Raw genomic sequence first — 27239 nt, 5'->3', positions numbered from 1 at the left:
CGAACTGAAACTTGTTTTATCGCATTCAGCGCGTCAAATTACGCCGGAAACGGCCGTCTTTGTTTTGATATTGCTCGATAGACGAAGTCGGAGTCCGTTTGTTTGTTTTTCAGATATCGGTTAGTAACTTTTTTTCTATAAATGCTAGCGACCTGAAACTTGTTTCATCGCATTCAGCGCGTCAAATTACGCCGGAAACGGCCGTCTTTGTTTTAATATTGCTCGAAACGCGAAGTCAAAGTCCGTTTGTTTGTTTTCCAGATATCGGTTGGTAACTTTTTTTCTATTCATGCTAGCGACCTAAAACTTGTTTCATCGCATTCAGCGCGTCAAATTACGCCGGAAACGGTCGTCTTTGTTTTGATATTGCTTAAAACACGAAGTCGAATTCCGTTCGTTTGTTTCGTGGATATCGGTGAGTAACTTTTTTTCTATACATGCTAGCGACCTAAAACTTGTTTTATCGCATTCAGCGCGTCAAATTACGCCGGAAACGGTCGTCTTTGTTCTGATATTGCTCAAAACACGGAGTCGAATTCCGTTTGTTTGTTTCGTGGATATCGGTGAGTAACTTTTTTTCTATACATGCTAGCGACCTAAAACTTGTTTTATCGCATTCAGCGCGTCAAATTACGCCGGAAACGGTCGTCTTTGTTCTGATATTGCTCAAAACACGGAGTCGAATTCCGTTTGTTTGTTTCGTGGATATCGGTGAGTAACTTTTGTTCTATACATGCTAGCGACCTAAAACTTGTTTTATCGCATTCAGCGCGTCAAATTACGCCGGAAACGGTCGTCTTTGTTCTGATATTGCTCAAAACACGGAGTCGAATTCCGTTTGTTTGTTTCGTGGATATCGGTGAGTAACTTTTGTTCTATACATGCTAGCGACCTGAAACTTGTTTTATCGCATTCAGCGCGTCAAATTACGCCGGAAACGGTCGTCTTTGTTTTGATATTGCTTGAAACACGAAGTCGAATTCCGTTCGTTTGTTTCGTGGATATCGGTGAGTAACTTTTTTTCTATACATGCTAGCGACCTAAAAGTTGTTTTATCGCATTCAGCGCGTCAAATTACGCCGGAAACGGTCGTCTTTGTTCTGATATTGCTCAAAACACGGAGTCGAATTCCATTTGTTTGTTTCGTGGATATCGGTGAGTAACTTTTTTCTATACATGCTAGCGACCTAAAACTTGTTTTATCGCATTCAGCGCGTCAAATTACGCCGGAAACGGTCGTCTTTGTTCTGATATTGCTCAAAACACGGAGTCGAATTCCGTTTGTTTGTTTCGTGGATATCGGTGAGTAACTTTCTTTCTATACATGCTAGCGACCTAAAACTTGTTTCATCGCATTCAGCGCGTCAAATTACGCCGGAAGCGGTCGTCTTTGTTCTGATATTGCTCAAAACACGGAGTCGAATTCCGTTTGTTTGTTTCGTGGATATCGGTGAGTAACTTTTTTTCTATACATGCTAGCGACCTAAAACTTGTTTGATCGCATTCAGCGCGTCAAATTACGCCGGAAACGGTCGTCTTTGTTTTGATATTGCTCGAAACACGAAGTCGAAGTCCGTTTGTTTGTTTTTCAGATATCGGTTGGTAACTTTTTTTCTATACATGCTAGCGACCTGAAACTTGTTTCATCGCATTCAGCGCGTCAAATTACGCCGGAAACGGTCGTCTTTGTTCTGATATTGCTCAAAACACGGAGTCATATTCCGTTTGTTTGTTCCGTGGATATCGGTGAGTAACTTTTTTTCTATACATGCTAGCGACCTAAAACTTGTTTTATCGCATTCAGCGCGTCAAATTACGCCGGAAACGGTCGTCTTTGTTCTGATATTGCTCAAAACACGGAGTCGAATTCCGTTTGTTTGTTTCGTGGATATCGGTGAGTAACTTTTTTTCTATACATGCTAGCGACCTCAAACTTGTTTTATCGCATTCAGCGCGTCAAATTACGCCGGAAACGGTCGTCTTTGTTTCGATATTGCTTAAAACACGAAGTCGAATTCCGTTCGTTTGTTTCGTGGATATCGGTGAGTAACTTTTTTTCTATACATGCTTGCGACCTAAAACTTGTTTCATCGCATTCAGCGCGTCAAATTACGCCCGAAACGGTCGTCTTTGGTCTGATATTGCTCGAAACACGAAGTCGAAGTCCGTTTGTTTGTTTTTCAGATATCGGTTGGTAACTTTTTTTCTATACATGCTAGCGACCTGAAACTTGTTTCATCGCATTCAGCGCGTCAAATTACGCCGGAAACGGTCGTCTTTGTTCTGATATTGCTCAAAACACGGAGTCGAATTCCGTTTGTTTGTTCCGTGGATATCGGTGAGTAACTTTTTTTCTATACATGCTAGCGACCTAAAACTTGTTTTATCGCATTCAGCGCGTCAAATTACGCCGGAAACGGTCGTCTTTGTTCTGATATTGCTCAAAACACGGAGTCGAATTCCGTTTGTTTGTTTCGTGGATATCGGTGAGTAACTTTTGTTCTATACATGCTAGCGACCTAAAACTTGTTTTATCGCATTCAGCGCGTCAAATTACGCCGGAAACGGTCGTCTTTGTTCTGATATTGCTCAAAACACGGAGTCGAATTCCGTTTGTTTGTTTCGTGGATATCGGTGAGTAACTTTTGTTCTATACATGCTAGCGACCTGAAACTTGTTTTATCGCATTCAGCGCGTCAAATTACGCCGGAAACGGTCGTCTTTGTTTTGATATTGCTTGAAACACGAAGTCGAATTCCGTTCGTTTGTTTCGTGGATATCGGTAAGTAACTTTTTTTCTATACATGCTAGCGACCTAAAAGTTGTTTTATCGCATTCAGCGCGTCAAATTACGCCGGAAACGGTCGTCTTTGTTCTGATATTGCTCAAAACACGGAGTCGAATTCCATTTGTTTGTTTCGTGGATATCGGTGAGTAACTCTTTTCTATACATGCTAGCGACCTAAAACTGGTTTTATCGCATTCAGCGCGTCAAATTACGCCGGAAACGGTCGTCTTTGTTCTGATACTGCTCAAAACACGGAGTCGAATTCCGTTTGTTTGTTTCGTGGATATCGGTGAGTAACTTTCTTTCTATACATGCTAGCGACCTAAAACTTGTTTCATCGCATTCAGCGCGTCAAATTACGCCGGAAGCGGTCGTCTTTGTTCTGATATTGCTCAAAACACGGAGTCGAATTCCGTTTGTTTGTTTCGTGGATATCGGTGAGTAACTTTTTTTCTATACATGCTAGCGACCTTAAACTTGTTCGATCGCATTCAGCGCGTCAAATTACGCCGGAAACGGTCGTCTTTGTTTTGATATTGCTCGAAACACGAAGTCGAAGTCCGTTTGTTTGTTTTTCAGATATCGGTTGGTAACTTTTTTTCTATACATGCTAGCGACCTGAAACTTGTTTCATCGCATTCAGCGCGTCAAATTACGCCGGAAACGGTCGTCTTTGTTCTGATATTGCTCAAAACACGGAGTCGAATTCCGTTTGTTTGTTCCGTGGATATCGGTGAGTAACTTTTTTTCTATACATGCTAGCGACCTAAAACTTGTTTTATCGCATTCAGCGCGTCAAATTACGCCGGAAACGGTCGTCTTTGTTCTGATATTGCTTAAAACACGAAGTCGAATTCCGTTCGTTTGTTTCGTGGATATCGGTGAGTAACTTTTTTTTCTATACATGCTAGCGACCTAAAACTTGTTCTATCGCATTCAGCGCGTCAAATTACGCCGGAAACGGTCGTCTTTGTTCTGATATTGCTCAAAACACAGAGTCGAATTCCGTTTGTTTGTTTCGTGGATATCGGTGAGTAACTTTTTTTCTATACATGCTAGCGACCTAAAACTTGTTTTATCGCATTCAGCGCGTCAAATTACGCCGGAAACGGTCGTCTTTGTTTTGATATTGCTTGAAACACGAAGTCAAATTCCGTTCGTTTGTTTCGTGGATATCGGTGAGTAACTTTTTTTCTTTACATGCTAGCGACCTAAAAGTTGTTTCATCGCATTCAGCGCGTCAAATTACGCCGGAAACGGTCGTCTTTGTTCTGATATTGCTCAAAACACGGAGTCGAATTCCGTTTGTTTGTTTCGTGGATATCGGTGAGTAACTTTTTTTCTATACATCCTAGCGACCAAAAACTTGTTTTATCGCACTCAGCGCGTCATATTACGCCGGAAACGGTCGTCTTTGTTTTAATATTGCTTAAAACACGAAGTCGAATTTCGTTCGTTTGTTTCGTGGATATCGGTGAGTAACTTTTTTTCTATACATGCTAGCGACCTAAAACTTGTTTTATCGCATTCAGCGCGTCAAATTACGCCGGAAACGGTCGTCTTTGTTCTGATATTGCTCAAAACACGGAGTCGAATTCCGTTTGTTTGTTCCGTGGATATCGGTGAGTAACTTTTTTTCTATACATGCTAGCGACCTAAAACTTGTTTCATCGCATTCAGCGCGTCAAATTACGCCGGAAACGGTCGTCTTTGTTCTGATATTGCTTAAAACACGGAGTCGAATTCCGTTTGTTTGTTTCGTGGATATCGGTGAGTAACTTTTTTTCTATACATGCTAGCGACCTCAAACTTGTTTTATCGCATTCAGCGCGTCAAATTACGCCGGAAACGGTCGTCTTTGTTTTGATATTGCTTGAAACACGAAGTCGAATTCCGTTCGTTTGTTTCGTGGATATCGGTGAGTAACTTTTTTTCCATACATGCTAGCGACCTAAAACTTGTTTTATCGCATTCAGCGCGTCAAATTACGCCGGCAACGGTCGTCTTTGTTCTGATATTGCTCAAAACACGGAGTCGAATTCCGTTCGTTTGTTTCGTGGATATCGGTGAGTAACTTTTTTTCTATACATGCTAGCGACCTAAAACTTGTTTTATCGCATTCAGCGCGTCAAATTACGCCGGAAACGGTCGTCTTTGTTCTGATATTGCTTGAAACACGGAGTCGAATTCCGTTCGTTTGTTTCGTGGATATCGGTGAGTAACTTTTTTCCATACATGCTAGCGACCTAAAACTTGTTTTATCGCATTCAGCGCGTCAAATTACGCCGGAAACGGTCGTCTTTGTTCTGATATTGCTCAAAACACGGAGTCGAATTCCGTTTGTTTGTTTCGTGGATATCGGTGAGTAACTTTTTTTCTATACATGCTAGCGACCTAAAACTTGTTCTATCGCATTCAGCGCGTCAAATTACGCCGGAAACGGTCGTCTTTGTTCTGATATTGCTCAAAACACAGAGTCGAATTCCGTTTGTTTGTTTCGTGGATATCGGTGAGTAACTTTTTTTTTATACATGCTAGGGACCTAAAACTTGTTTTATCGCATTCAGCGCGTCAAATTACGCCGGAAACGGTCGTCTTCGTTTTGATATTGCTTGAAACACGAAGTCAAATTCCGTTCGTTTGTTTCGTGGATATCGGTGAGTAACTTTTTTTCTATACATGCTAGCGACCTAAAAGTTGTTTCATCGCATTCAGCGCGTCAAATTACGCCGGAAACGGTCGTCCTTGTTCTGATATTGCTCAAAACACGGAGTCGAATTCCGTTTGTTTGTTTCGTGGATATCGGTAAGTAACTTTTTTTCTATACATCCTAGCGACCTAAAACTTGTTTTATCGCACTCAGCGCGTCATATTACGCCGGAAACGGTCGTCTTTGTTTTAATATTGCTTAAAACACGAAGTCGAATTCCGTTCGTTTGTTTCGTGGATATCGGTGAGTAACTTTTTTTCTATACATGCTAGCGACCTTAAACTTGTTCGATCGCATTCAGCGCGTCAAATTACGCCGGAAACGGTCGTCTTTGTTTTGATATTGCTCGAAACACGAAGTCGAAGTCCGTTTGTTTGTTTTTCAGATATCGGTTGGTAACTTTTTTTCTATACATGCTAGCGACCTGAAACTTGTTTCATCGCATTCAGCGCGTCAAATTACGCCGGAAACGGTCGTCTTTGTTCTGATATTGCTCAAAACACGGAGTCGAATTCCGTTTGTTTGTTCCGTGGATATCGGTGAGTAACTTTTTTTCTATACATGCTAGCGACCTAAAACTTGTTTTATCGCATTCAGCGCGTCAAATTACGCCGGAAACGGTCGTCTTTGTTCTGATATTGCTTAAAACACGAAGTCGAATTCCGTTCGTTTGTTTCGTGGATATCGGTGAGTAACTTTTTTTCTATACATGCTAGCGACCTAAAACTTGTTCTATCGCATTCAGCGCGTCAAATTACGCCGGAAACGGTCGTCTTTGTTCTGATATTGCTCAAAACACAGAGTCGAATTCCGTTTGTTTGTTTCGTGGATATCGGTGAGTAACTTTTTTTCTATACATGCTAGCGACCTAAAACTTGTTTTATCGCATTCAGCGCGTCAAATTACGCCGGAAACGGTCGTCTTTGTTTTGATATTGCTTGAAACACGAAGTCAAATTCCGTTCGTTTGTTTCGTGGATATCGGTGAGTAACTTTTTTTCTTTACATGCTAGCGACCTAAAAGTTGTTTCATCGCATTCAGCGCGTCAAATTACGCCGGAAACGGTCGTCTTTGTTCTGATATTGCTCAAAACACGGAGTCGAATTCCGTTTGTTTGTTTCGTGGATATCGGTGAGTAACTTTTTTTCTATACATCCTAGCGACCAAAAACTTGTTTTATCGCACTCAGCGCGTCATATTACGCCGGAAACGGTCGTCTTTGTTTTAATATTGCTTAAAACACGAAGTCGAATTTCGTTCGTTTGTTTCGTGGATATCGGTGAGTAACTTTTTTTCTATACATGCTAGCGACCTAAAACTTGTTTTATCGCATTCAGCGCGTCAAATTACGCCGGAAACGGTCGTCTTTGTTCTGATATTGCTCAAAACACGGAGTCGAATTCCGTTTGTTTGTTCCGTGGATATCGGTGAGTAACTTTTTTTCTATACATGCTAGCGACCTAAAACTTGTTTTATCGCATTCAGCGCGTCAAATTACGCCGGAAACGGTCGTCTTTGTTTTGATATTGCTTGAAACACGAAGTCGAATTCCGTTCGTTTGTTTCGTGGATATCGGTGAGTAACTTTTTTTCCATACATGCTAGCGACCTAAAACTTGTTTTATCGCATTCAGCGCGTCAAATTACGCCGGCAACGGTCGTCTTTGTTCTGATATTGCTCAAAACACGGAGTCGAATTCCGTTCGTTTGTTTCGTGGATATCGGTGAGTAACTTTTTTTCTATACATGCTAGCGACCTAAAACTTGTTTTATCGCATTCAGCGCGTCAAATTACGCCGGAAACGGTCGTCTTTGTTCTGATATTGCTTGAAACACGGAGTCGAATTCCGTTCGTTTGTTTCGTGGATATCGGTGAGTAACTTTTTTCCATACATGCTAGCGACCTAAAACTTGTTTTATCGCATTCAGCGCGTCAAATTACGCCGGAAACGGTCGTCTTTGTTCTGATATTGCTCAAAACACGGAGTCGAATTCCGTTTGTTTGTTTCGTGGATATCGGTGAGTAACTTTTTTTCTATACATGCTAGCGACCTAAAACTTGTTCTATCGCATTCAGCGCGTCAAATTACGCCGGAAACGGTCGTCTTTGTTCTGATATTGCTCAAAACACAGAGTCGAATTCCGTTTGTTTGTTTCGTGGATATCGGTGAGTAACTTTTTTTTTATACATGCTAGGGACCTAAAACTTGTTTTATCGCATTCAGCGCGTCAAATTACGCCGGAAACGGTCGTCTTCGTTTTGATATTGCTTGAAACACGAAGTCAAATTCCGTTCGTTTGTTTCGTGGATATCGGTGAGTAACTTTTTTTCTATACATGCTAGCGACCTAAAAGTTGTTTCATCGCATTCAGCGCGTCAAATTACGCCGGAAACGGTCGTCCTTGTTCTGATATTGCTCAAAACACGGAGTCGAATTCCGTTTGTTTGTTTCGTGGATATCGGTAAGTAACTTTTTTTCTATACATCCTAGCGACCTAAAACTTGTTTTATCGCACTCAGCGCGTCATATTACGCCGGAAACGGTCGTCTTTGTTTTAATATTGCTTAAAACACGAAGTCGAATTCCGTTCGTTTGTTTCGTGGATATCGGTGAGTAACTTTTTTTCTATACATGCTAGCGACCTTAAACTTGTTCGATCGCATTCAGCGCGTCAAATTACGCCGGAAACGGTCGTCTTTGTTTTGATATTGCTCGAAACACGAAGTCGAAGTCCGTTTGTTTGTTTTTCAGATATCGGTTGGTAACTTTTTTTCTATACATGCTAGCGACCTGAAACTTGTTTCATCGCATTCAGCGCGTCAAATTACGCCGGAAACGGTCGTCTTTGTTCTGATATTGCTCAAAACACGGAGTCGAATTCCGTTTGTTTGTTCCGTGGATATCGGTGAGTAACTTTTTTTCTATACATGCTAGCGACCTAAAACTTGTTTTATCGCATTCAGCGCGTCAAATTACGCCGGAAACGGTCGTCTTTGTTCTGATATTGCTTAAAACACGAAGTCGAATTCCGTTCGTTTGTTTCGTGGATATCGGTGAGTAACTTTTTTTCTATACATGCTAGCGACCTAAAACTTGTTCTATCGCATTCAGCGCGTCAAATTACGCCGGAAACGGTCGTCTTTGTTCTGATATTGCTCAAAACACAGAGTCGAATTCCGTTTGTTTGTTTCGTGGATATCGGTGAGTAACTTTTTTTCTATACATGCTAGCGACCTAAAACTTGTTTTATCGCATTCAGCGCGTCAAATTACGCCGGAAACGGTCGTCTTTGTTTTGATATTGCTTGAAACACGAAGTCAAATTCCGTTCGTTTGTTTCGTGGATATCGGTGAGTAACTTTTTTTCTTTACATGCTAGCGACCTAAAAGTTGTTTCATCGCATTCAGCGCGTCAAATTACGCCGGAAACGGTCGTCTTTGTTCTGATATTGCTCAAAACACGGAGTCGAATTCCGTTTGTTTGTTTCGTGGATATCGGTGAGTAACTTTTTTTCTATACATCCTAGCGACCAAAAACTTGTTTTATCGCACTCAGCGCGTCATATTACGCCGGAAACGGTCGTCTTTGTTTTAATATTGCTTAAAACACGAAGTCGAATTTCGTTCGTTTGTTTCGTGGATATCGGTGAGTAACTTTTTTTCTATACATGCTAGCGACCTAAAACTTGTTTTATCGCATTCAGCGCGTCAAATTACGCCGGAAACGGTCGTCTTTGTTCTGATATTGCTCAAAACACGGAGTCGAATTCCGTTTGTTTGTTCCGTGGATATCGGTGAGTAACTTTTTTTCTATACATGCTAGCGACCTAAAACTTGTTTCATCGCATTCAGCGCGTCAAATTACGCCGGAAACGGTCGTCTTTGTTCTGATATTGCTTAAAACACGGAGTCGAATTCCGTTTGTTTGTTTCGTGGATATCGGTGAGTAACTTTTTTTCTATACATGCTAGCGACCTCAAACTTGTTTTATCGCATTCAGCGCGTCAAATTACGCCGGAAACGGTCGTCTTTGTTTTGATATTGCTTGAAACACGAAGTCGAATTCCGTTCGTTTGTTTCGTGGATATCGGTGAGTAACTTTTTTTCCATACATGCTAGCGACCTAAAACTTGTTTTATCGCATTCAGCGCGTCAAATTACGCCGGCAACGGTCGTCTTTGTTCTGATATTGCTCAAAACACGGAGTCGAATTCCGTTCGTTTGTTTCGTGGATATCGGTGAGTAACTTTTTTTCTATACATGCTAGCGACCTAAAACTTGTTTTATCGCATTCAGCGCGTCAAATTACGCCGGAAACGGTCGTCTTTGTTCTGATATTGCTTGAAACACGGAGTCGAATTCCGTTCGTTTGTTTCGTGGATATCGGTGAGTAACTTTTTTCCATACATGCTAGCGACCTAAAACTTGTTTTATCGCATTCAGCGCGTCAAATTACGCCGGAAACGGTCGTCTTTGTTCTGATATTGCTCAAAACACGGAGTCGAATTCCGTTTGTTTGTTTCGTGGATATCGGTGAGTAACTTTTTTTCTATACATGCTAGCGACCTAAAACTTGTTCTATCGCATTCAGCGCGTCAAATTACGCCGGAAACGGTCGTCTTTGTTCTGATATTGCTCAAAACACAGAGTCGAATTCCGTTTGTTTGTTTCGTGGATATCGGTGAGTAACTTTTTTTTTATACATGCTAGGGACCTAAAACTTGTTTTATCGCATTCAGCGCGTCAAATTACGCCGGAAACGGCCGTCTTTGTTTTGATATTGCTCGAAACACGAAGTCGAAGTCCGTTTGTTTGTTTTTCAGATATCGGTTGGTAACTTTTTTTCTATACATGCTAGCGACCTGAAACTTGTTTTATCGCATTCAGCGCGTCAAATTACGCCGGAAACGGTCGTCTTTGTTTTGATATTGCTTAAAACACGAAGTCGAATTCCGTTCGTTTGTTTCGTGGATATCGGTGAGTAACTTTTTTTCTATACATGCTAGCGACCTAAAACTTATTTTATCGCATTCAGCGCGTCAAATTACGCCGGAAACGGTCGTCTTTGTTTAAATATTGCTTAAAACACGAAGTCGAATTCCGTTCGTTTGTTTCGTGGATATCGGTGAGTAACTTTTTTTCTATACATGCTAGCGACCTAAAACTTGTTCTATCGCATTCAGCGCGTCAAATTACGCCGGAAACGGTCGTCTTTGTTCTGATATTGCTCAAAACACAGAGTCGAAGTCCGTTTGTTTGTTTTTCAGATATCGGTTGGTAACTTTTTTTCTATACATGCTAGCGACCTGAAACTTGTTTCATCGCATTCAGCGCGTCAAATTACGCCGGAAACGGTCGTCTTTGTTCTGATATTGCTCAAAACACGGAGTCGAATTCCGTTTGTTTGTTCCGTGGATATCGGTGAGTAACTTTTTTTCTATACATGCTAGCGACCTAAAACTTGTTTTATCGCATTCAGCGCGTCAAATTACGCCGGAAACGGTCGTCTTTGTTCTGATATTGCTCAAAACACGGAGTCGAATTCCGTTTGTTTGTTTCGTGGATATCGGTGAGTAACTTTTTTTCTATACATGCTAGCGACCTCAAACTTGTTTTATCGCATTCAGCGCGTCAAATTACGCCGGAAACGGTCGTCTTTGTTTTGATATTGCTTAAAACACGAAGTCGAATTCCGTTCGTTTGTTTCGTGGATATCGGTGAGTAACTTTTTTTCTATACATGCTAGCGACCTAAAACTTGTTTTATCGCATTCAGCGCGTCAAATTACGCCGGAAACGGCCGTCTTTGTTTTGATATTGCTCGAAACACGAAGTCGAAGTCCGTTTGTTTGTTTTTCAGATATCGGTTGGTAACTTTTTTTCTATACATGCTAGCGACCTGAAACTTGTTTTATCGCATTCAGCGCGTCAAATTACGCCGGAAACGGTCGTCTTTGTTTTGATATTGCTTAAAACACGAAGTCAAATTCCGTTCGTTTGTTTCGTGGATATCGGTGAGTAACTTTTTTTCTATACATGCTAGCGACCTAAAACTTGTTTTATCGCATTCAGAGCGTCAAATTACGCCGGAAACGGTCGTCTTTGTTTAAATATTGCTTAAAACACGAAGTCGAATTCCGTTCGTTTGTTTCGTGGATATCGGTGAGTAACTTTTTTTCTATACATGCTAGCGACCTAAAACTTGTTCTATCGCATTCAGCGCGTCAAATTACGCCGGAAACGGTCGTCTTTGTTCTGATATTGCTCAAAACACAGAGTCGAAGTCCGTTTGTTTGTTTTTCAGATATCGGTTGGTAACTTTTTTTCTATACATGCTAGCGACCTGAAACTTGTTTCATCGCATTCAGCGCGTCAAATTACGCCGGAAACGGTCGTCTTTGTTCTGATATTGCTCAAAACACGGAGTCGAATTCCGTTTGTTTGTTCCGTGGATATCGGTGAGTAACTTTTTTTCTATACATGCTAGCGACCTAAAACTTGTTTTATCGCATTCAGCGCGTCAAATTACGCCGGAAACGGTCGTCTTTGTTCTGATATTGCTCAAAACACGGAGTCGAATTCCGTTTGTTTGTTTCGTGGATATCGGTGAGTAACTTTTTTTCTATACATGCTAGCGACCTCAAACTTGTTTTATCGCATTCAGCGCGTCAAATTACGCCGGAAACGGTCGTCTTTGTTTAAATATTGCTTGAAACACGAAGTCGAATTCCGTTCGTTTGTTTCGTGGATATCGGTGAGTAACTTTTTTTCTATACATGCTAGCGACCTAAAACTTGTTCTATCGCATTCAGCGCGTCAAATTACGCCGGAAACGGTCGTCTTTGTTCTGATATTGCTCAAAACACAGAGTCGAAGTCCGTTTGTTTGTTTTTCAGATATCGGTTGGTAACTTTTTTTCTATACATGCTAGCGACCTGAAACTTGTTTCATCGCATTCAGCGCGTCAAATTACGCCGGAAACGGTCGTCTTTGTTCTGATATTGCTCAAAACACGGAGTCGAATTCCGTTTGTTTGTTCCGTGGATATCGGTGAGTAACTTTTTTTCTATACATGCTAGCGACCTAAAACTTGTTTTATCGCATTCAGCGCGTCAAATTACGCCGGAAACGGTCGTCTTTGTTCTGATATTGCTCAAAACACGGAGTCGAATTCCGTTTGTTTGTTTCGTGGATATCGGTGAGTAACTTTTTTTCTATACATGCTAGCGACCTCAAACTTGTTTTATCGCATTCAGCGCGTCAAATTACGCCGGAAACGGTCGTCTTTGTTTTGATATTGCTTAAAACACGAAGTCGAATTCCGTTCGTTTGTTTCGTGGATATCGGTGAGTAACTTTTTTTCTATACATGCTAGCGACCTAAAACTTGTTTTATCGCATTCAGCGCGTCAAATTACGCCGGAAACGGCCGTCTTTGTTTTGATATTGCTCGAAACACGAAGTCGAAGTCCGTTTGTTTGTTTTTCAGATATCGGTTGGTAACTTTTTTTCTATACATGCTAGCGACCTGAAACTTGTTTTATCGCATTCAGCGCGTCAAATTACGCCGGAAACGGTCGTCTTTGTTTTGATATTGCTTAAAACACGAAGTCGAATTCCGTTCGTTTGTTTCGTGGATATCGGTGAGTAACTTTTTTTCTATACATGCTAGCGACCTAAAACTTGTTTTATCGCATTCAGCGCGTCAAATTACGCCGGAAACGGTCGTCTTTGTTTAAATATTGCTTAAAACACGAAGTCGAATTCCGTTCGTTTGTTTCGTGGATATCGGTGAGTAACTTTTTTTCTATACATGCTAGCGACCTAAAACTTGTTCTATCGCATTCAGCGCGTCAAATTACGCCGGAAACGGTCGTCTTTGTTCTGATATTGCTCAAAACACAGAGTCGAAGTCCGTTTGTTTGTTTTTCAGATATCGGTTGGTAACTTTTTTTCTATACATGCTAGCGACCTGAAACTTGTTTCATCGCATTCAGCGCGTCAAATTACGCCGGAAACGGTCGTCTTTGTTCTGATATTGCTCAAAACACGGAGTCGAATTCCGTTTGTTTGTTCCGTGGATATCGGTGAGTAACTTTTTTTCTATACATGCTAGCGACCTAAAACTTGTTTTATCGCATTCAGCGCGTCAAATTACGCCGGAAACGGTCGTCTTTGTTCTGATATTGCTCAAAACACGGAGTCGAATTCCGTTTGTTTGTTTCGTGGATATCGGTGAGTAACTTTTTTTCTATACATGCTAGCGACCTCAAACTTGTTTTATCGCATTCAGCGCGTCAAATTACGCCGGAAACGGTCGTCTTTGTTTCGATATTGCTTAAAACACGAAGTCGAATTCCGTTCGTTTGTTCCGTGGATATCGGTGAGTAACTTTTTTACTATACATGCTTGCGACCTAAAACTTGTTTTATCGCATTCAGCGCGTCAAATTACGCCGGAAACGGTCGTCTTCGTTCTGATATTGCTCAAAACACGGAGTCGAATTCCGTTTGTTTGTTTCGTGGATATCGGTGAGTAACTTTTTTTCTATACATGCTAGCGACCTCAAACTTGTTTTATCGCATTCAGCGCGTCAAATTACGCCGGAAACGGCCGTCTTTGTTTTGATATTGCTCGAAACACGAAGTCGAAGTCCGTTTGATTGTTTTTCAGATATCGGTTGGTAACTTTTTTTCTATACATGCTAGCGACCTGAAACTTGTTTCATCGCATTCAGCGCGTCAAATTACGCCGGAAACGGTCGTCTTTGTTCTGATATTGCTCAAAACACGGAGTCGAATTCCGTTCGTTTGTTCCGTGGATATCGGTGAGTAACTTTTTTTCTATACATGCTAGCGACCTAAAACTTATTTCATCGCATTTAGCGCGTCAAATTACGCCGGAAACGGTCGTCTTTGTTCTGATATTGCTTAAAACACGAAGTCGAATTCCGTTCGTTTGTTTCGTGGATATCGGTGAGTAACTTTTTTTCTATACATGCTAGCGACCTAAAACTTGTTTTATCGCATTCAGCGCGTCAAATTACGCCGGAAACGGCCGTCTTTGTTTTGATATTGCTCGAAACACGAAGTCGAAGTCCGTTTGTTTGTTTTTCAGATATCGGTTGGTAACTTTTTTTCTATACATGCTAGCGACCTGAAACTTGTTTTATCGCATTCAGCGCGTCAAATTACGCCGGAAACGGTCGTCTTTGTTTTGATATTGCTTAAAACACGAAGTCGAATTCCGTTCGTTTGTTTCGTGGATATCGGTGAGTAACTTTTTTTCTATACATGCTAGCGACCTAAAACTTATTTTATCGCATTCAGCGCGTCAAATTACGCCGGAAACGGTCGTCTTTGTTTAAATATTGCTTAAAACACGAAGTCGAATTCCGTTCGTTTGTTTCGTGGATATCGGTGAGTAACTTTTTTTCTATACATGCTAGCGACCTAAAACTTGTTCTATCGCATTCAGCGCGTCAAATTACGCCGGAAACGGTCGTCTTTGTTCTGATATTGCTCAAAACACAGAGTCGAAGTCCGTTTGTTTGTTTTTCAGATATCGGTTGGTAACTTTTTTTCTATACATGCTAGCGACCTGAAACTTGTTTCATCGCATTCAGCGCGTCAAATTACGCCGGAAACGGTCGTCTTTGTTCTGATATTGCTCAAAACACGGAGTCGAATTCCGTTTGTTTGTTCCGTGGATATCGGTGAGTAACTTTTTTTCTATACATGCTAGCGACCTAAAACTTGTTTTATCGCATTCAGCGCGTCAAATTACGCCGGAAACGGTCGTCTTTGTTCTGATATTGCTCAAAACACGGAGTCGAATTCCGTTTGTTTGTTTCGTGGATATCGGTGAGTAACTTTTTTTCTATACATGCTAGCGACCTCAAACTTGTTTTATCGCATTCAGCGCGTCAAATTACGCCGGAAACGGTCGTCTTTGTTTTGATATTGCTTAAAACACGAAGTCGAATTCCGTTCGTTTGTTTCGTGGATATCGGTGAGTAACTTTTTTTCTATACATGCTAGCGACCTAAAACTTGTTTTATCGCATTCAGCGCGTCAAATTACGCCGGAAACGGCCGTCTTTGTTTTGATATTGCTCGAAACACGAAGTCGAAGTCCGTTTGTTTGTTTTTCAGATATCGGTTGGTAACTTTTTTTCTATACATGCTAGCGACCTGAAACTTGTTTTATCGCATTCAGCGCGTCAAATTACGCCGGAAACGGTCGTCTTTGTTTTGATATTGCTTAAAACACGAAGTCAAATTCCGTTCGTTTGTTTCGTGGATATCGGTGAGTAACTTTTTTTCTATACATGCTAGCGACCTAAAACTTGTTTTATCGCATTCAGCGCGTCAAATTACGCCGGAAACGGTCGTCTTTGTTTAAATATTGCTTAAAACACGAAGTCGAATTCCGTTCGTTTGTTTCGTGGATATCGGTGAGTAACTTTTTTTCTATACATGCTAGCGACCTAAAACTTGTTCTATCGCATTCAGCGCGTCAAATTACGCCGGAAACGGTCGTCTTTGTTCTGATATTGCTCAAAACACAGAGTCGAAGTCCGTTTGTTTGTTTTTCAGATATCGGTTGGTAACTTTTTTTCTATACATGCTAGCGACCTGAAACTTGTTTCATCGCATTCAGCGCGTCAAATTACGCCGGAAACGGTCGTCTTTGTTCTGATATTGCTCAAAACACGGAGTCGAATTCCGTTTGTTTGTTCCGTGGATATCGGTGAGTAACTTTTTTTCTATACATGCTAGCGACCTAAAACTTGTTTTATCGCATTCAGCGCGTCAAATTACGCCGGAAACGGTCGTCTTTGTTCTGATATTGCTCAAAACACGGAGTCGAATTCCGTTTGTTTGTTTCGTGGATATCGGTGAGTAACTTTTTTTCTATACATGCTAGCGACCTCAAACTTGTTTTATCGCATTCAGCGCGTCAAATTACGCCGGAAACGGTCGTCTTTGTTTCGATATTGCTTAAAACACGAAGTCGAATTCCGTTCGTTTGTTCCGTGGATATCGGTGAGTAACTTTTTTACTATACATGCTTGCGACCTAAAACTTGTTTTATCGCATTCAGCGCGTCAAATTACGCCGGAAACGGTCGTCTTTGTTCTGATATTGCTCAAAACACGGAGTCGAATTCCGTTTGTTTGTTTCGTGGATATCGGTGAGTAACTTTTTTTCTATACATGCTAGCGACCTCAAACTTGTTTTATCGCATTCAGCGCGTCAAATTACGCCGGAAACGGCCGTCTTTGTTTTGATATTGCTCGAAACACGAAGTCGAAGTCCGTTTGATTGTTTTTCAGATATCGGTTGGTAACTTTTTTTCTATACATGCTAGCGACCTGAAACTTGTTTCATCGCATTCAGCGCGTCAAATTACGCCGGAAACGGTCGTCTTTGTTCTGATATTGCTCAAAACACGGAGTCGAATTCCGTTCGTTTGTTCCGTGGATATCGGTGAGTAACTTTTTTTCTATACATGCTAGCGACCTGAAACTTGTTTCATCGCATTCAGCGCGTCAAATTACGCCGGAAACGGTCGTCTTTGTTCTGATATTGCTCAAAACACGGAGTCGAATTCCGTTCGTTTGTTCCGTGGATATCGGTGAGTAACTTTTTTTCTATACATGCTAGCGACCTAAAACTTATTTCATCGCATTTAGCGCGTCAAATTACGCCGGAAACGGTCGTCTTTGTTCTGATATTGCTTAAAACACGAAGTCGAATTCCGTTCGTTTGTTTCGTGGATATCGGTGAGTAACTTTTTTTCTATACATGCTAGCGACCTAAAACTTGTTTTATCGCATTCAGCGCGTCAAATTACGCCGGAAACGGCCGTCTTTGTTTTGATATTGCTCGAAACACGAAGTCGAAGTCCGTTTGTTTGTTTTTCAGATATCGGTTGGTAACTTTTTTTCTATACATGCTAGCGACCTGAAACTTGTTTTATCGCATTCAGCGCGTCAAATTACGCCGGAAACGGTCGTCTTTGTTTTGATATTGCTTAAAACACGAAGTCGAATTCCGTTCGTTTGTTTCGTGGATATCGGTGAGTAACTTTTTTTCTATACATGCTAGCGACCTAAAACTTATTTTATCGCATTCAGCGCGTCAAATTACGCCGGAAACGGTCGTCTTTGTTTAAATATTGCTTAAAACACGAAGTCGAATTCCGTTCGTTTGTTTCGTGGATATCGGTGAGTAACTTTTTTTCTATACATGCTAGCGACCTAAAACTTGTTCTATCGCATTCAGCGCGTCAAATTACGCCGGAAACGGTCGTCTTTGTTCTGATATTGCTCAAAACACAGAGTCGAAGTCCGTTTGTTTGTTTTTCAGATATCGGTTGGTAACTTTTTTTCTATACATGCTAGCGACCTGAAACTTGTTTCATCGCATTCAGCGCGTCAAATTACGCCGGAAACGGTCGTCTTTGTTCTGATATTGCTCAAAACACGGAGTCGAATTCCGTTTGTTTGTTCCGTGGATATCGGTGAGTAACTTTTTTTCTATACATGCTAGCGACCTAAAACTTGTTTTATCGCATTCAGCGCGTCAAATTACGCCGGAAACGGTCGTCTTTGTTCTGATATTGCTCAAAACACGGAGTCGAATTCCGTTTGTTTGTTTCGTGGATATCGGTGAGTAACTTTTTTTCTATACATGCTAGCGACCTCAAACTTGTTTTATCGCATTCAGCGCGTCAAATTACGCCGGAAACGGTCGTCTTTGTTTTGATATTGCTTAAAACACGAAGTCGAATTCCGTTCGTTTGTTTCGTGGATATCGGTGAGTAACTTTTTTTCTATACATGCTAGCGACCTAAAACTTGTTTTATCGCATTCAGCGCGTCAAATTACGCCGGAAACGGCCGTCTTTGTTTTGATATTGCTCGAAACACGAAGTCGAAGTCCGTTTGTTTGTTTTTCAGATATCGGTTGGTAACTTTTTTTCTATACATGCTAGCGACCTGAAACTTGTTTTATCGCATTCAGCGCGTCAAATTACGCCGGAAACGGTCGTCTTTGTTTTGATATTGCTTAAAACACGAAGTCAAATTCCGTTCGTTTGTTTCGTGGATATCGGTGAGTAACTTTTTTTCTATACATGCTAGCGACCTAAAACTTGTTTTATCGCATTCAGCGCGTCAAATTACGCCGGAAACGGTCGTCTTTGTTTAAATATTGCTTAAAACACGAAGTCGAATTCCGTTCGTTTGTTTCGTGGATATCGGTGAGTAACTTTTTTTCTATACATGCTAGCGACCTAAAACTTGTTCTATCGCATTCAGCGCGTCAAATTACGCCGGAAACGGTCGTCTTTGTTCTGATATTGCTCAAAACACAGAGTCGAAGTCCGTTTGTTTGTTTTTCAGATATCGGTTGGTAACTTTTTTTCTATACATGCTAGCGACCTGAAACTTGTTTCATCGCATTCAGCGCGTCAAATTACGCCGGAAACGGTCGTCTTTGTTCTGATATTGCTCAAAACACGGAGTCGAATTCCGTTTGTTTGTTCCGTGGATATCGGTGAGTAACTTTTTTTCTATACATGCTAGCGACCTAAAACTTGTTTTATCGCATTCAGCGCGTCAAATTACGCCGGAAACGGTCGTCTTTGTTCTGATATTGCTCAAAACACGGAGTCGAATTCCGTTTGTTTGTTTCGTGGATATCGGTGAGTAACTTTTTTTCTATACATGCTAGCGACCTCAAACTTGTTTTATCGCATTCAGCGCGTCAAATTACGCCGGAAACGGTCGTCTTTGTTTCGATATTGCTTAAAACACGAAGTCGAATTCCGTTCGTTTGTTCCGTGGATATCGGTGAGTAACTTTTTTACTATACATGCTTGCGACCTAAAACTTGTTTTATCGCATTCAGCGCGTCAAATTACGCCGGAAACGGTCGTCTTTGTTCTGATATTGCTCAAAACACGGAGTCGAATTCCGTTTGTTTGTTTCGTGGATATCGGTGAGTAACTTTTTTTCTATACATGCTAGCGACCTCAAACTTGTTTTATCGCATTCAGCGCGTCAAATTACGCCGGAAACGGCCGTCTTTGTTTTGATATTGCTCGAAACACGAAGTCGAAGTCCGTTTGATTGTTTTTCAGATATCGGTTGGTAACTTTTTTTCTATACATGCTAGCGACCTGAAACTTGTTTCATCGCATTCAGCGCGTCAAATTACGCCGGAAACGGTCGTCTTTGTTCTGATATTGCTCAAAACACGGAGTCGAATTCCGTTCGTTTGTTCCGTGGATATCGGTGAGTAACTTTTTTTCTATACATGCTAGCGACCTAAAACTTGTTTCATCGCATTTAGCGCGTCAAATTACGCCGGAAACGGTCGTCTTTGTTCTGATATTGCTTAAAACACGGAGTCGAATTCCGTTCGTTTGTTTCGTGGATATCGGTGAGTAACTTTTTTTCTATACATGCTAGCGACCTCAAACTTGTTTTATCGCATTTAGCGCGTCAAATTACGCCGGAAACGGTCGTCTTTGTTTCGATATTGCTCAAAACACGAAGTCGAATTCCGTTCGTTTGTTTCGTGGATATCGGTGAGTAACTTTTTTTCTATACATGCTAGCGACCTAAAACTTGTTTTATCGCATTCAGCGCGTCAAATTACGCCGGAAACGGCCGTCTTTGTTTTGATATTGCTCGAAACACGAAGTCGAAGTCCGTTTGTTTGTTTTTCAGATATCGGTTGGTAACTTTTTTTCTATACATGCTAGCGACCTGAAACTTGTTTTATCGCATTCAGCGCGTCAAATTACGCCGGAAACGGCCGTCTTTGTTTTGATATTGCTCGAAACACGAAGTCGAAGTCCGTTTGTTTGTTTTTCAGATATCGGTTGGTAACTTTTTTTCTATACATGCTAGCGACCTGAAACTTGTTTCATCGCATTCAGCGCGTCAAATTACGCCGGAAACGGTCGTCTTTGTTCTGATATTGCTCAAAACACGGAGTCGAATTCCGTTTGTTTGTTCCGTGGATATCGGTGAGTAACTTTTTTTCTATACATGCTAGCGACCTAAAACTTGTTTTATCGCATTCAGCGCGTCAAATTACGCCGGAAACGGTCGTCTTTGTTCTGATATTGCTCAAAACACGGAGTCGAATTCCGTTTGTTTGTTTCGTGGATATCGGTGAGTAACTTTTTTTCTATACATGCTAGCGACCTAAAACTTGTTTCATCGCATTCAGCGCGTCAAATTACGCCGGAAACGGTCGTCTTTGTTCTGATATTGCTTAAAACACGGAGTCGAATTCCGTTCGTTTGTTTCGTGGATATCGGTGAGTAACTTTTTTTCTATACATGCTAGCGACCTAAAACTTGTTTGATCGCATTCAGCGCGTCAAATTACGCCGGAAACGGTCGTCTTTGTTCTGATATTGCTCAAAACACGGAGTCGAATTCCGTTTGTTTGTTTCGTGGATATCGGTGAGTAACTTTTGTTCTATACATGCTAGCGACCTAAAACTTGTTTTATCGCATTCAGCGCGTCAAATTACGCCGGAAACGGCCGTCTTTGTTTCGATATTGCTCGAAACACGAAGTCGAAGTCCGTTTGTTTGTTTTTCAGATATCGGTTGGTAACTTTTTTTCTATACATGCTAGCGACCTGAAACTTGTTTTATCGCATTCAGCGCGTCAAATTACGCCGGAAACGGCCGTCTTTGTTTTGATATTGCTCGAAACACGAAGTCGAAGTCCGTTTGTTTGTTTTTCAGATATCGGTTGGTAACTTTTTTTCTATACATGCTAGCGACCTGAAACTTGTTTCATCGCATTCAGCGCGTCAAATTACGCCGGAAACGGTCGTCTTTGTTCTGATATTGCTCAAAACACGGAGTCGAATTCCGTTTGTTTGTTCCGTGGATATCGGTGAGTAACTTTTTTTCTATACATGCTAGCGACCTAAAACTTGTTTTATCGCATTCAGCGCGTCAAATTACGCCGGAAACGGTCGTCTTTGTTCTGATATTGCTCAAAACACGGAGTCGAATTCCGTTTGTTTGTTTCGTGGATATCGGTGAGTAACTTTTTTTCTATACATGCTAGCGACCTCAAACTTGTTTTATCGCATTCAGCGCGTCAAATTACGCCGGAAACGGTCGTCTTTGTTTCGATATTGCTTAAAACACGAAGTCGAATTCCGTTCGTTTGTTTCGTGGATATCGGTGAGTAACTTTTTTACTATACATGCTTGCGACCTTAAACTTGTTTTATCGCATTCAGCGCGTCAAATTACGCCGGAAACGGTCGTCTTTGGTCTGATATTGCTCGAAACACGAAGTCGAAGTCCGTTTGTTTGTTTTTCAGATATCGGTTGGTAACTTTTTTTCTATACATGCTAGCGACCTGAAACTTGTTTCATCGCATTCAGCGCGTCAAATTACGCCGGAAACGGTCGTCTTTGTTCTGATATTGCTCAAAACACGGAGTCGAATTCCGTTTGTTTGTTCCGTGGATATCGGTGAGTAACTTTTTTTCTATACATGCTAGCGACCTAAAACTTGTTTTATCGCATTCAGCGAGTCAAATTACGCCGGAAACGGCCGTCTTTGTTTTGATATTGCTTGAAACACGAAGTCGAAGTCCGTTTGTTTGTTTTTCAGATATCGGTTGGTAACTTTTTTTCTATACATGCTAGCGACCTAAAACTTGTTTTATCGCATTCAGCGAGTCAAATTACGCCGGAAACGGCCGTCTTTGTTTTGATATTGCTTGAAACACGAAGTCGAAGTCCGTTTGTTTGTTCCGTGGATATCGGTTGGTAACTTTTTTTCTATACATGCTAGCGACCTGAAACTTGTTTTATCGCATTCAGCGCGTCAAATTACGCCGAAAACGGTCGTCTTTGTTCTGATATTGCTCAAAACACGGAGTCGAATTCCGTTTGTTTGTTCCGTGGATATCGGTGAGTAACTTTTTTTCTATACATGCTAGCGACCTAAAACTTGTTTGATCGCATTCAGCGCGTCAAATTACGCCGGAAACGGTCGTCTTTGTTCTGATATTGCTCAAAACACGGAGTCGAATTCCGTTTGTTTGTTTCGTGGATATCGGTGAGTAACTTTTGTTCTATACATGCTAGCGACCTAAAACTTGTTTTATCGCATTCAGCGCGTCAAATTACGCCGGAAACGGTCGTCTTTGTTCTGATATTGCTCAAAACACGGAGTCGAATTCCGTTTGTTTGTTTCGTGGATATCGGTGAGTAACTTTTGTTCTATACATGCTAGCGACCTGAAACTTGTTTTATCGCATTCAGCGCGTCAAATTACGCCGGAAACGGTCGTCTTTGTTTTGATATTGCTTGAAACACGAAGTCGAATTCCGTTCGTTTGTTTCGTGGATATCGGTGAGTAACTTTTTTTCTATACATGCTAGCGACCTAAAAGTTGTTTTATCGCATTCAGCGCGTCAAATTACGCCGGAAATGGTCGTCTTTGTTCTGATATTGCTCAAAACACGGAGTCGAATTCCATTTGTTTGATTCGTGGATATCGGTGAGTAACTATTTTCTATACATGCTAGCGACCTGAAACTTGTTTTATCGCATTCAGCGCGTCAAATTACGCCGGAAACGGTCGTCTTTGGTCTGATATTGCTCAAAACACGGAGTCGAATTCCGTTTGTTTGTTTCGTGGATATCGGTGAGTAACTTTCTTTCCATACATGCTAGCGACCTAAAACTTGTTTCATCGCATTCAGCGCGTCAAATTACGCCGGAAGCGGTCGTCTTTGTTCTGATATTGCTCAAAACACGGAGTCGAATTCCGTTTGTTTGTTTCGTGGATATCGGTGAGTAACTTTTTTTCTATACATGCTAGCGACCTAAAACTTGTTTGATCGCATTTAGCGCGTCAAATTACGCCGGAAACGGTCGTCTTTGTTTCGATATTGCTTAAAACACGAAGTCGAATTCCGTTCGTTTGTTTCGTGGATATCGGTGAGTAACTTTTTTTCTATACATGCTTGCGACCTAAAACTTGTTTTATCGCATTTAGCGCGTCAAATTACGCCGGAAACGGTCGTCTTTGGTCTGATATTGCTCGAAACACGAAGTCGAAGTCCGTTTGTTTGTTTTTCAGATATCGGTTGGTAACTTTTTTTCTATACATGCTAGCGACCTGAAACTTGTTTTATCGCATTCAGCGCGTCAAATTACGCCGGAAACGGTCGTCTTTGTTCTGATATTGCTCAAAACACGGAGTCGAATTCCGTTTGTTTGTTCCGTGGATATCGGTGAGTAACTTTTTTTCTATACATGCTAGCGACCTAAAACTTGTTTTATCGCATTCAGCGCGTCAAATTACGCCGGAAACGGCCGTCTTTGTTTTGATATTGCTCGAAACACGAAGTCGAAGTCCGTTTGTTTGTTTTTCAGATATCGGTTGGTAACTTTTTTTCTATACATGCTAGCGACCTCAAACTTGTTTTATCGCATTCAGCGCGTCAAATTACGCCGGAAACGGTCGTCTTTGTTTCGATATTGCTTAAAACACGAAGTCGAATTCCGTTCGTTTGTTTCGTGGATATCGGTGAGTAACTTTTTTACTATACATGCTTGCGACCTTAAACTTGTTTTATTGCATTCAGCGCGTCAAATTACGCCGGAAACGGTCGTCTTTGGTCTGATATTGCTCGAAACACGAAGTCGAAGTCCGTTTGTTTGTTTTTCAGATATCGGTTGGTAACTTTTTTTCTATACATGCTAGCGACCTGAAACTTGTTTCATCGCATTCAGCGCGTCAAATTACGCCGGAAACGGTCGTCTTTGTTCTGATATTGCTCAAAACACGGAGTCGAATTCCGTTTGTTTGTTCCGTGGATATCGGTGAGTAACTTTTTTTCTATACATGCTAGCGACCTAAAACTTGTTTTATCGCATTCAGCGAGTCAAATTACGCCGGAAACGGTCGTCTTTGTTCTGATATTGCTCAAAACACGGAGTCGAATTCCGTTTGTTTGTTCCGTGGATATCGGTGAGTAACTTTTTTTCTATACATGCTAGCGACCTAAAACTTGTTTTATCGCATTCAGCGCGTCAAATTACGCCGGAAACGGCCGTCTTTGTTTTGATATTGCTCGAAACACGAAGTCGAAGTCCGTTTGTTTGTTTTTCAGATATCGGTTGGTAACTTTTTTTCTATACATGCTAGCGACCTGAAACTTGTTTTATCGCATTCAGCGCGTCAAATTACGCCGAAAACGGTCGTCTTTGTTCTGATATTGCTCAAAACACGGAGTCGAATTCCGTTTGTTTGTTCCGTGGATATCGGTGAGTAACTTTTTTTCTATACATGCCAGCGACCTAAAACTTGTTTTATCGCATTCAGCGCGTCAAATTACGCCGGAAACGGTCGTCTTTGTTCTGATATTGCTCAAAACACGGAGTCGAATTCCGTTTGTTTGTTTCGTGGATATCGGTGAGTAACTTTTGTTCTATACATGCTAGCGACCTAAAACTTGTTTTATCGCATTCAGCGCGTCAAATTACGCCGGAAACGGTCGTCTTTGTTCTGATATTGCTCAAAACACGGAGTCAAATTCCGTTTGTTTGTTTCGTGGATATCGGTGAGTAACTTTTGTTCTATACATGCTAGCGACCTAAAACTTGTTTTATCGCATTCAGCGCGTCAAATTACGCCGGAAACAGTCGTCTTTGTTTTGATATTGCTTGAAACACGAAGTCGAATTCCGTTCGTTTGTTTCGTGGATATTGGTGAGTAACTTTTTTTCTATACATGCTAGCGACCTAAAAGTTGTTTTATCGCATTCAGCGCGTCAAATTACGCCGGAAACGGTCGTCTTTGTTCTGATATTGCTCAAAACACGGAGTCGAATTCCATTTGTTTGTTTCGTGGATATCGGTGAGTAACTTTTTTCTATACATGCTAGCGACCTGAAACTTGTTTTATCGCATTCAGCGCGTCAAATTACGCCGGAAACGGTCGTCTTTGTTCTGATATTGCTCAAAACACGGAGTCGAATTCCGTTTGTTTGTTTCGTGGATATCGGTGAGTAACTTTCTTTCTATACATGCTAGCGACCTAAAACTTGTTTCATCGCATTCAGCGCGTCAAATTACGCCGGAAGCGGTCGTCTTTGTTCTGATATTGCTCAAAACACGGAGTCGAATTCCGTTTGTTTGTTTCGTGGATATCGGTGAGTAACTTTTTTTCTATACATGCTAGCGACCTAAAACTTGTTTTATCGCATTCAGCGCGTCAAATTACGCCGGAAACGGTCGTCTTTGTTTTGATATTGCTTGAAACACGAAGTCGAATTCCGTTCGTTTGTTTCGTGGATATCGGTGAGTAACTTTTTTTCTATACATGCTAGCGACCTAAAAGTTGTTTTATCGCATTCAGCGCGTCAAATTACGCCGGAAATGGTCGTCTTTGTTCTGATATTGCTCAAAACACGGAGTCGAATTCCATTTGTTTGATTCGTGGATATCGGTGAGTAACTATTTTCTATACATGCTAGCGACCTGAAACTTGTTTTATCGCATTCAGCGCGTCAAATTACGCCGGAAACGGTCGTCTTTGGTCTGATATTGCTCAAAACACGGAGTCGAATTCCGTTTGTTTGTTTCGTGGATATCGGTGAGTAACTTTCTTTCCATACATGCTAGCGACCTAAAACTTGTTTCATCGCATTCAGCGCGTCAAATTACGCCGGAAGCGGTCGTCTTTGTTCTGATATTGCTCAAAACACGGAGTCGAATTCCGTTTGTTTGTTTCGTGGATATCGGTGAGTAACTTTTTTTCTATACATGCTAGCGACCTAAAACTTGTTTGATCGCATTTAGCGCGTCAAATTACGCCGGAAACGGTCGTCTTTGTTTCGATATTGCTTAAAACACGAAGTCGAATTCCGTTCGTTTGTTTCGTGGATATCGGTGAGTAACTTTTTTTCTATACATGCTTGCGACCTAAAACTTGTTTTATCGCATTTAGCGCGTCAAATTACGCCGGAAACGGTCGTCTTTGGTCTGATATTGCTCGAAACACGAAGTCGAAGTCCGTTTGTTTGTTTTTCAGATATCGGTTGGTAACTTTTTTTCTATACATGCTAGCGACCTGAAACTTGTTTTATCGCATTCAGCGCGTCAAATTACGCCGGAAACGGTCGTCTTTGTTCTGATATTGCTCAAAACACGGAGTCGAATTCCGTTTGTTTGTTCCGTGGATATCGGTGAGTAACTTTTTTTCTATACATGCTAGCGACCTAAAACTTGTTTTATCGCATTCAGCGCGTCAAATTACGCCGGAAACGGCCGTCTTTGTTTTGATATTGCTCGAAACACGAAGTCGAAGTCCGTTTGTTTGTTTTTCAGATATCGGTTGGTAACTTTTTTTCTATACATGCTAGCGACCTCAAACTTGTTTTATCGCATTCAGCGCGTCAAATTACGCCGGAAACGGTCGTCTTTGTTTCGATATTGCTTAAAACACGAAGTCGAATTCCGTTCGTTTGTTTCGTGGATATCGGTGAGTAACTTTTTTACTATACATGCTTGCGACCTTAAACTTGTTTTATTGCATTCAGCGCGTCAAATTACGCCGGAAACGGTCGTCTTTGGTCTGATATTGCTCGAAACACGAAGTCGAAGTCCGTTTGTTTGTTTTTCAGATATCGGTTGGTAACTTTTTTTCTATACATGCTAGCGACCTGAAACTTG

The sequence above is a fragment of the Diprion similis genome, chromosome 4 (assembly GCF_021155765.1).
Source record: "Diprion similis isolate iyDipSimi1 chromosome 4, iyDipSimi1.1, whole genome shotgun sequence".
NCBI classification, from domain to species: Eukaryota; Metazoa; Arthropoda; class Insecta; order Hymenoptera; family Diprionidae; genus Diprion; species Diprion similis.
This window is presented reverse-complemented; position numbering follows the sequence as displayed.